Below are 11,851 nucleotides of genomic sequence, written 5' to 3'. Positions count from 1 at the left end.
TAGTCGACCTCATGCAGTCATGACAACAAAAACCTACATGCACAAATATGTCTCTGCATACTCCTCATTGAAACCATGTGTAACCTCATGCTGAAGTTAGCATTTAAAGAGTGCAGAGGAGAACTGAGAAATACTTGAAGCTCTCACATGTAATAATGAAGCAGAAAGATTAAAGGTGCCCTTAAGGTTTCATTCAGTGTCTTTCCACATAAACCATCCCATGCCAGAACCCAGAGAACTGCAGGGTAAGGAGTGCGTGAGTACTGCTGACTCTTTATCAGCACACCACTTAATTTCAAAGTGATTTTCTACCTCGCAGGCAGGTAGTAATTCACTCTCATTTCCATATGCAATGAAATGACGCATGACAGTATCCACAACAGGCACTAGTGAGGACACTGCCTGTTTGACTCCTCCTACCCGTCCTTGTCTCTCTCCCTCTTTCTCAACTCAACCGATCAAGACAACTTTGGTTCTAGCTTTACCTGCTACACATGTAAAGTCCCTTGAGATAACTTAGTTATGATCTGGTGCTATAGTTTGATGAATGAAAGGTGCCACGTGAAGTTAATGGTTTTTATTTATCTATTTTAAAGACTGGATGAATTGTCACATTTTCAACTGAACAGTATAACCAGTGTTTCCATAAATCAATTTGAAATTGGGGAAAAAACAACTCGTATTTCCAGAGGTAATTTCATTTCACTCAGCAGCTAACAGCTTTCATCCTGCTTGATTGCTTGTGATACATCATCTTTATATGCATAGTAGAGAACTCTCTCCCCAGTGTGCAGCTCATCATCATCACCATTATATTATCAGCTGATATCATGGGTGGTTTCAATGAAAAACAAAAGGGCTACTACAGAAAAGATTTCTATGAGTTAGTAAAACACGAATTTCACAGGAAAGAAAGCATCAGAAGTTCCCTTGTAAAAAAAAAAAAGACATAAGTTAATGGAAGTGTATTTTCTGATCCTATTTACAATAAACATGTCATCACTGTAAGGCTTAGCATACTGCCAGCTCCAGTTTCATAGCAAAAACAGAATTTATGAAGTAAACGTGAAAAAAAAAAACCTGCATCAGAAAACTTCACATTGAATGGGGGAGTAGTTTTTCATTTCGTTCATGTATTCAGTAGGTCGATAAAGGATTTCTCTCATATTCTATTAATGAAAATCAACTGTTCCGCTTTAGAGTTTTGTGTTAGCATAAACAAAACAAAAAAAAGAGGCGCATCAGTTTAAAGATGAAAGTCATGTGACGGACGAGGCTTGTGGAAGCGACGGGAAGCTGCGAGGCCTAATCAGTATCGAGTTCGGGCTCCAGTTCTTTTTCTACATTTATCCAGGAGCGTTTCTTCTCACTGGGAAAGTCCTTTCCTAAGGAAGCCCGGGTTAAAGGCCGAGACGCCTTCACGTCTCCAGCCGCGGGAGTCGGCAAGAGATTTGGACAGGGTTTGGTGCTTTTAAGACGGGTCGGCAATCGGAAAGATACGTCCTCGTCGTATTTAGACTGATTGGGACTCTCGGCTTGCTTTTTCCTTGGGGGCCTTCCTCTTCGTTTGACTGGCACCTCCAAGGAAACCCTTTGACTTCGGTTCCCTTCAACCAGCACAGATGTTTCGCTGCCACCAACACTTTTCCCGGAGTATTGTATGACAGCAGGTTTTTCAGTCTTACTCTTCTTGGGGTGTTTCCGGGGCCTGCCTCTGCAGGGGACCACAGCGAGGATCCCATCAAGCTTCGGCCCAACAGAAGGAGGAACCACAGACCTATTTTTAGACCCCAGGGATGCAGTTTTCTTTAGACCCACCCCTGTGCCCTTCTGGGTGTTCCCTGTGCAGTCCAGAGCTGAGGAAGGAGCAGACATTGATTTGTTAAGTTGGACAATCCCAACTAGGGGGGGCTTTTCCGCCTGGAATGAATTGGCCCAGAGTTTGGGAATGTTTCCAGGTTTGTCCTCGCCCAAAACAGGACTGCTTTCTGCGGGGCCGTCGGGATTAACAAGGTTCTTCCCTCGGTCCACATCAGCTTCCCTTTTCTCACCGTTCTGCTTCGGATTCACAACCATTAGCGTATAGTAGCCCCCACCTGCTGCAACAGAGGGAAATTCTGTAAGAGAATGAGGCGACGCATAAATAGGACGAATATGACCCCTGGGTTAAATCACAGCAAGAGCAGCATGTCTGAACTTACTTGGTTTGATGGAAGAGGGAAGTATGATTCTGCCATTCTTGGACCGAATCAGAGGAAGAGTCCACGTCAGTTGAGGCTGAACGGGAGGGGCATTGGGCTGCGTCATGAATGGTGAGTTTCCGTCCTGGGGTGTGGTACGCTCAGATTTTACTGTGACCGAGGGGGCCAGAGGCCAGTTTCCCATCTGGGACTTGGACAGACTTTCCTGGGCTGGGGGTCCAGGTCCACCCGATTCATTCTCCGTCTGTGGTGAGGGTGCAGTGGCCTTAAACTGGGCCAGGGAGGACACTGCTAAGGGCCAAGACTGTGCCTGCGGTATGGGGGTCTGGCCTATCGTTGTGCATGTATTAGGCAGGTGTGAAGTGTCCGCCAGCAGAGCAGCTCTAGACTGGAGCAGCTTGGAATAGAACGGCACCCACTTCCTCGTCTTCTCTCTCCTCTTCTGCCTCTCGTAGGTCTCCTTCAGCTTGACTTTGATCATCTCGACAGATTTTCCTGAAAAGATGGGATTTCAAAAACGCAAATTACAGATACGGCTTTAAAGGTTAACATCAACAAGAGCTGGAAATGGCTTATTATTCATCAGTGAAAGATTTAAGATACTGCCGGAACAAGCAGAAGAGACGCATCAAGCTTCAATTGTATTCTACAAATCTAAATAATACACAAATTAGCAAGAAGTGAGAGGGCTACAAAATGAGCAAATACACACCAGTCAAAAGGGAAAGCTTCTCCACATAAACAGACTGTATGTGCGTCAGCCTCTTCTGCTGCTCTTCCAGAAATTTGGAGGTCTCAACCAGATTATTGATTTCCTTCTGGGCCTGCAATCAGAGCAAAACAGAATAAAGACCAGAAAGGCACGACTCGGAATAAAATCTCGTCGAAGTCGAGTGAGCAGCAAAGAGCAGTTTGACCTAAGCAGTCTATATTGACAATAACGAGGGCGATCCATTATGTTATTATATCTGATTAACCCTTTAAAGCCTGAACCATGAAGTAATCATCAGAATACTAATTTTTGCAAAATAAGGTCTTCATGGAACCTTCTGACAAAAAACAAAACAAAACACATCCGTCAGCTTTTTTGTGTAAAAAAAATACCAAACTTCTGAAGTAGAAGTATCTTAAACTCCTAAACAAACCAGCATCTATACATGCACAATTTAAAAATGTCTGTAAAGCGAAAATGAACTTTTGAGACTAAAACAATCTCAACCTGTTCCTCAAACAGGTTAGGAGGGTGTGGCTCTGAATAAATATTCAAACCCAGTCAGGCCACACACTCATTACGGCCTAGTCTCAGCAACTGGCTTCTTAAGGTGTGGTAAAAGGAATAAGATACATTTGCTTTAAAAAGAGCTACAATACAGCTCATGTGGTTTATCCTAGCTGAGCAGGACGAAGAACTGACCAGCAAGAGGAGGCCGAGCCTGGGGATTTTGGGGTCACTCTGTAGGACAATCTGGAGTTTGTCGTAAAGGAGGCGCTGCTCAGATCTTCTTTTCTTTTCCAGAATGCTGTGTGTGTGGCAGTGCTGCCTCCTTTTGATCTCACTCGGACAGTGGCCATTTCCACGCCGATCCTAGAGTGGAAAAACAACTGGGAATGAGCAGTCGCCTATAATCTATAATCTATGCATTGTCCCCGCTTAAAATAAACTCAAACTCGAGTCAAACAGAACCAACAAACATCAAATCTACTGAACGGGGACGATACAAGCTCAACTTTGGCATCATCAACATAACGACTCATTCACGTGAGAAACGGTTCAAAGAAAGTCGTACCTCGCAAGGTGCGCTCGTCAATCCAAAATCATCACTGCAACATCTGCAGCTGCAAAACAACGGAGCTTTGAGGGTCTTTCTTGTAAAGCCTTTCATTCAGCAGCAGGGAAGTTGCAGGCGTTCGAGTTACACACGTTCACCATCCTTACCGTGATTCCTTGGAAGCGTTCAGATCTTCTCTCATTCCAACAATGGCCAATCCTTGCTCTTCTTCTTCTACATTCTCAACATCCACAAAGTTGTTCTAAAGACAACGATATGAATATGTAATAACATATTTTGGGATGCATACAGATTTTTATTTTTTTAACAAATACCAACGAAAACAAATATTTCTGCATTTTTTGAATTATTACCTATAATGATCAGCTTTGATTCCACTTCCTTACCGGACTTACCTCTTCCACATCCTCTGATGAATCAGAACTTAAATCCACCGAGGTGCTATCCGGGCTTGAGTCCACTTTCCTGATGTCGGCTTTGTTGTCCTCATCCGCTTTCTCGTTGCACACGAGAGCAGGGGAGGACCCCGCCTCGGCTAAACCGCCGCTCAGCGGGTCCTCTTCTCTCGTAAACGCGTCCAAACCGTTGCAATTTGCAACTGAATTAGCCGCCAAGTGGTCAACCTTAGGCAAACCATGTTCTGGCGGCGGGCCTTTGTCTACATCAGCCGCGGGCTGAGTGTTCCCTGGCTGTCGTGCTGCTCCATCATCTCCGTTGTTGGGGAGGTGAATGAGGGTGAAGCCTCCGGGCAGGGCGACTCCTGGCAGATTCTGGCCTGTGGGGCCTTTGATCGCTGGAGGACAGATCCGGAATGAATAGGTGCTACTCTTTTCTAAGAAGCTGGGGGTTTTCAGTGATGGCGATACTGTGAGCGAGACGTTTGAGGTAGTGGAGGACGTCTGGAAGGGGCCGACTATTTTCCCTTGACCCGAGCTCAACGGGTAGATGGCGTTGACCGCTGGGGGCCTTTGTGACTGCTGCGGCGGGGTGATGCACGCATTCTTCAAAGAGTCCGGCCGGGATGCTTTAACTGAATGAACAAAAAAAAAAAATGCAAAGCAGCGGTGAGACAAAAGCCAACGATCACAAGTTGCTGTACCGCTTTGATTGTTACGCAATCGTTTAAACGTTGTCGTTAAACTCTGGCAAAAAGGAAAATCTAAAAGTCTAACCTAAGGTTAGCCCGATTACACCTTCCAGGTTTAAAGAGAAATGAACACGAAGGTAGAAGAACATTAAATGAGGATTAACCTGCCAAAACCGGCAGTCCTAGTTTCACTATGTTAATGATTACTTCACTCTTCTGCAGTAAAATAAACGCCGCTGTTCAGGGAGACCCTTTTACCTGCTGGGCGTGCCGGTGTCTTCAGCTCATCGGTTTTCCTCGCCGCTACGGCTCGAGGGACGACCGTCCCGTTAGCTTTTATGCGCAGAGTGCCAGGAGCTTGGATTTTGTTAGCGGGGCCTGGCTTCTGGCTGGCTTTGAGGCGTACGCCGTCAGACACCGACAGTCGGCCGGTGACGTATGCTGCCAGGCGGTTGGCTGGATGCAGCGAGCCCATGCTGCCCAGCAACAGTCTGGCGTGGTTGTAGGATTTTTCATTTACCTGCAGAGGCAGAAATCCACAGATATTAGTCACTTTAGTTAACTTGTTGTGTGTATGTGTGTGTGTCATTCCATAAATGCTTACCTGTATGAGTCCATGTGCTTCTGGGCATCCAGCAGGTTTGGTCACGGCTCTCAATCTGCCTGAAGGCAAGATCCCACTCAAGAAGGGTGTGACTCCCAGCATTAATTTCGGATCCTGAATTTGGCCATCTTCCTCTTCCACGTTCAAGTCCGCCTCGCCTCCGTCATCGGATCCCTTTTTATCGCTGGATTTTGATGTTTCACTGATGTGTATCTTAAACGTGGAGTAGAGAAGTAGAAATTTCTATTGAACGTTTTTTTGTTTTTTTCCCCCCAATTTGAAGAAATTCCTTTGTAGCATTCCCAAGATGACGTTCATGAGGGTAGGATGGGCACACTAGCCAAAACACAGAGCCACCTGGGCAATTCTGGAAATACTACATCCGTTACTGCATTTATCCTTTTACGCTTCACAGCACAGAGATCCCTGGAACCACACAGACTCTTTATTCCCAGAGACCTACCCTGTAGGTGATGAGGGAGCCACTGGGCTTCTTCATGAAGATCTTGGCCACCAGGTTGACGCAATAAGGTCCGATATAGAAACGCCGAGGGATCCTATTCTGCTTCAAGCGTCGACATAATGTTTCCAGGACCTCTCTCTGGTCCTTCTTCCACTGACATGCGGACTGTATCTCAATTCGGACTCTCGGGCTGGATGTGGTCCCCCGAGTTGATTTGTCTGCGAGAGGGCATAAACAGCGAGCGTCAGCGTCATCGATTTAACAAACGAATGATGCATCCATTTTGATTCCTGACCTGCTGGTGACCTTCTCGGATGGCTGTCAGTCGTCATCTTGTCCCGCTGTTGCTGCGTCGTTGCCGTGTTGGAAGAGTTTACTGGGAGCTCCAAGGTGACTTCAGGAGGCGGTTCGCTGTTGAACTCTCTCACGCGAGCGCACGTCATCTTGCTCTCAAAGTATTTATACACTGGATCCTTATCTTCTTCTCGAATCTGCAATGAAAAGGCACAGTTTTTAGACTTAAAGATGAAACGGCTGGAGATGGCTCTCTTACATTCATCAAGGGCGAGGGGGACTGTTTTTACCGGTGGCGGGGATGTAGTTCTGCGTCTTACAATCTTGGCAGGGGCGGAACACATAAGAGCCCTTTTGGGGGCAAAGAGCGGCTCAGGATCTTCATCGTCGACGTTGCAGTTCCACAGTTTATGAATGTGTGACCCAGAGCAAGGCTGGACAGCAGGATCCATATTCGCCAAAGCTGGGGATAGAAGAAAAAAAGCATTTCACTAAAACTGAAAATTAAAGAACAGGAAGAGTAATAGCGACAAAGAGTAGAAATACAGCAGCCAGAACACAAAGATCAAACAGCTTGATCTTACAGTAAACAGGTCGGGTCCTTTGTTCCTCCTCCCCCGCCGTCAGCTGCTTCGTGAGCCTGCGTTTGAAGCAGGAGCAGCCAAACATGCATTCAGACCGGCGGCAGTGGAGGGGATCCGTGTTCAGATTCTGCAGGCTGGAACACACACAGCCGAGTCGGCAGAAACGCTCCCCGCATTCAGGCTGCTCAGCTTTACAACTGGGATGCTGCGCTGCCTTCAAGGACTGGCCGGGCAGCATCTGAGTCAAAGGAAAGGAGAGTCATTAGAATAAAGTTCAACAATTGAAACAAATGTGATCAAGACATATTGATTATAAATTTACATTTTACATTATGAAAGGAGTGCTGCTTTTGAATAGTAGTATGAAAATATCTTGTTTTTTGTGCTAAACCCTTTTGAACTACACCCGTGTAGTTCTCCACTACACGGGTGTAGTAGTCCTCATACCTCTTTGGGCAGAAGGGCAGACAGGGCCACCTCGAGCCGCTCCGGTGTCAGCTGTGTTCTGTTCAGACCCTGGTTCTGGGCTCCAGTCTCCATCTCTAACAATTTTAATTGGGAATCAGTGAAGCCCGTTGACCCGTTTGTGGTCCCTTGGCTCTGCCCAGAGACCACCTCTGATGGTCTCGATACCCTGAAGAGGAAGGGGACAAACACGTTTTTGCCTTCATTATTCAGTGTCATCATGAAAGGAATGTGACGCTTTTCAAAGCCTAAAGGAAGAAATCACATTCAAGAACTTACTTATTAAAGTGATCGTAAATTCTGTGTCACATATGTTACGTTTCTTAACCATGTTCACATTGAATGGCTTAATGCTCAATGCGACTTGTATGCAATCTCCTGTAAAGTTGCAAGTCAACTGAAAAATCTTTAACTTATGACTCGTGATTGGACAAGAAAAGCAAATACAAAAATGTCTTGAAACCATCACAACAATAGACGTTTTACCAAACAATTAATCGAGGAGAGATCAGCAGGAAAATCAATAACAGAAATATGATTCGTTGGTATAGAAAGAACTAAATGTGCATTGGAAACTGGGGGAAAAAAATGTGATTTTATGCTGAGAAAAGGATCCAAAACCCTTAAAAAGCAAGACAAATTCCAAACATGTCCTCACCTCTGTGGAACGGAGCCGGTGCTGTCGGACCCAGTGGCGGCATTTTCCTTCTGCAGCGCTTCAGCCTTCGTATGCGGAGATGCAGTCTGCGGTACGGAAGGAGCTCCCGCCTGAACAGGGCTCACAGGCTTGGCTGGAGGAGGAGCTGGTGACGTCAGAGCCGAGTAGGAGGGGGGTTTGTGGGAAAGGGGACAAGGCCTGTTGTTGCCCACTGGGACTTTGAAAGCGGCGTTTTGCTTCAGCACGCTGTCCAGCGTCTTTACGTAGCTGGAGCCCTTTAGAGGCAGCTGATAGGCCACGGGGTTCTCGGGGTCGGCGGAGAAGGCAGCGGCGCGCTCGCTGATGTACTGGCCTTCGCTTTCCAAATACTCGTCCAACATGTTGCTGCAGAAAGCAGAGAGGTTCTTTTCTGATCCTGCGGGACAGAAACAATAAAGAGACTTTAGTTCATCTCTCAGGAGGAATGGATCAGACACGCGCACATTCAGTCAGTATCAATATATCAGTAATTAAACGGCATCAATCCTTCTGAATGATAAAGAGACGACTGCAGCTACAAGGAAACGACCAAGCCTTACCATCACTGCTGGAGGGAGAGGTTTCTTTACTTCCAACAAACTTGTTCTTCCATCCCTTTATTTTTGTAATGTCACTTGTCTTTCCTGTCCGGGAGACAAACGGCAAACCCTCGCCTGGGAAGAAAGCATTCATTAGTCTTCAGCTGAATGAAGGACTCGTATTCAGAGGGCTTCCTGCTTCACACAGACGGACGCTCTGCGCTTTATTTATACCCATCAGAGATACAGAATTTTTTTTTTTTTTTTTTTAAAGAGGTGTTCTAAAAACTGCACATTCGCCCGATGTCTGGCTTAAGAATCAGCCATACTTTTACAACATTGTCGCAAGACAGACAGACAGACAGACAGACAGAGAGAGAGAGAGAGAGAGAGAGAGAGAGACTTGCGTTAAGTCCTCATTAATGAAATCTGAGGAGGACATGTTCGCCGTTCGCCGTTATGTTGGCGAGCCTGGAGATGCGAATCGTGTTTTGGATATAAATAAGATGATGTCCAGCCCCCCCCCCCCCCCCCAAAAAAATAGTGTTTCCATGGAAACAGCAAAAAGTTAAATATAAAATGTTGAAAGGGCCAAACTATTTATCCTGATTGCTATACAAACTGTTGTGAGTAGTTTGCAGGACAGGCTCTAGACAAATATTATAATGGAAGGACGTCCAGATATTTATATCCTCCATCATCCGTTTGTCAGGAGGATAAAAATACAGCACCTTTATCATTTTTCTTTTATTTAGAGAAAAACATATTTCACTGAAACTGCACAATTAATGTCTTGAACGAACCAGGCATGATGGAAATATAACAGCACTGACAGCCATGGCAGGTTTTATAAGGGGGGGGGTGTCTGTTTACATGCCCCTCCCCGTCACCTGTTTAAACAAGTAAAACATGCATCCTTCTTTGATGTCAAAACACAAACATTCCCGTGTCTAAACTGGGCCAGATGATTGCCACAGGCTAAGAAAGCATCCTCAAACGAATCAAACGTACCCCTGGGAGGCGTGGCGTTGCCTTCTGGGGGCGGAAGTGGCAAAAGAACCCCCAGATACTGCAGGTCGATGGATTGGGCCAGGTCTAAAGAGCTCAACTTCAACCCCACTAGAAATCAGGCAAAAAAAAAAAAAAAAGGTGTCACGTTATTCTGTCAAAGCGACTCGACCAATGGGACGTTGGCGAGCGTTAGCGGCCGCTCACCCTGCTGCAGCGAGGGATGGATGACCTGTCTGTGTTTGAGAACTCGGAGGTGCCGCAGCAGGACGGCCTCCAGACGGGCCGTCCTCTCCTCCTCCGTCTCTGGAATCAGCTCCTCTGAAACACCACCATGTTTCTCAGAGGCTCGAGTGCATAACATCCGAGCAGGCGGAAGCAAATTCATTCATGCAGCCCGTCTTTCATGGCATTCAACAATTCGCTGCTGCACGAAAGCATTCGCTACAGGGATCAAGCGAAAGAGGCGTTTATATATTGCTTACCTTTCTGATTCGCCTGCGCCCGTTGTGGAGACGCGGCTGGCGTCTTCCTGTCTGGCTTGTCCCTGACGTGAATGTCAAGAACTTCCTGTCTCACAGAAGAAATGCAAAGCTTTGAGACTTCAAATATCTTTGAACTACCGAGCACCCCGAACCGGAATGCAGCTCGAGTGAAACCCCCCCCCCCCACTATGTCTCTTAGCAGTAATTATTCATGTCTTACCTTAGAGCTGAATGACACAAACAGCTGGCCCTCCACATCATCCAACACAGCGTCAGGTGACGGCGGTCTGTGGACCGCAGTCGGGGAGGCATTTGCAGCTTTCCATTCTCTCCCCCGCGAATTTGCCCAACGCTTGCTGAGCCTCTTCCTCTTCCTGCGGCAGACAGGTGAGGATCGCGGGGTGGATGCGGTGGAAGCGGGAGTTGTGGGCATTTCTTCGGGTGCCTCTCCGAGGTCCGGCCGCGCTTCCTGCACGTCGCTGACGGGCTGGGTCTCTTCTTCCTTTGGCTCCGCACGTGGAGGATTTTCGACAAGAACGAGCTCCCCAAGAGCGTGCATTCCTCTAATGCAGGGGACATACGGCTCATCCCGACCACCGGCGGAAGACATTATGGGCTTCAGGACGATTCTGGATTCATGCTCAGCTGAGAGCGGGGCAGAGGCGGCGTGATTCTTTGTGCTACGGGGCAGAAATAAGGGCTGTTGTTTCCAGATGTCAAGCAAATCTAATGCGAAAAGGATAAAGTGGCGATTTATCTGAGCTTTTCCACAATGGGAAGCCAAATCAGCTTCTGTCAGCCGACATCTCACTGACATTTGTTAATAGAACTTTCAATTCAAATCTCTCCCCGTTAGCATTTAACTATAGCGATCAGGTTACGTGAAAAAAAACGCGGCGCTTTCTGTAGCATGTAAATTCTGTCATGAATCACTTTCAGCTACATTTTTTTTATAAAAAGGCGGCCGGCATACAAGTTTATTATTATTATCATCATCAAATTATCGCAGTCTTGCAAAACCAAATAAACCTGCACAATCTAGTGCGACTCAGCACAACGGCTCTGTCACGTAATCGACTTGATTTCATTATTACTGTTACTAATATTTCATAGACATGGTAATTCCACTGGGATCATGGGCAGCAGCGTTCTGACATTAATTACACTAAAACGTGTCTCTGATACACCGCCCCCCCCCCCCGAACGGATTCCATCAGACTTCACGGATATGCCTTAAAAAAGGGGCCGAGAGAGTCTTAAATGTAAATAATAAAGACGTATAAAACTTGCCTGAGATCCAGAGCCTGCTCGTTCATGTCATCGGGTTTCACAGGCGAAGGCTCCGTGTCCGTCTTCGTCGCGGGCGCCGGCGCCGCGGCGACCCTGTTCAAACGCGAGTTGTTGCCGTCCTCCCTGAAACCTTTGGCGAAAGGATTGTGACTGATTTTCAGCTTCGTGATCCGGGAGTTCTGATACGCCGTCACGGCGATGAACTCGGTTTGCGGGAAGGTAAAGGTGACTCTTTCCTGTTCCCCGGGCGGCAGCTCGCCGGCGTCCGGCACGGGTATCACGTGTAGCCTCGGCATGTAGCGATGCATGGAGTACAGGGGGATATGGCCGTCCTGGTCGTGGTAATTGTTGGTCAGCTTGAGCTT

This window comes from Brachionichthys hirsutus, chromosome 20 (genome assembly GCF_040956055.1).
Source record: "Brachionichthys hirsutus isolate HB-005 chromosome 20, CSIRO-AGI_Bhir_v1, whole genome shotgun sequence".
Lineage (NCBI taxonomy): Eukaryota > Metazoa > Chordata > Actinopteri > Lophiiformes > Brachionichthyidae > Brachionichthys > Brachionichthys hirsutus.
This window is presented reverse-complemented; position numbering follows the sequence as displayed.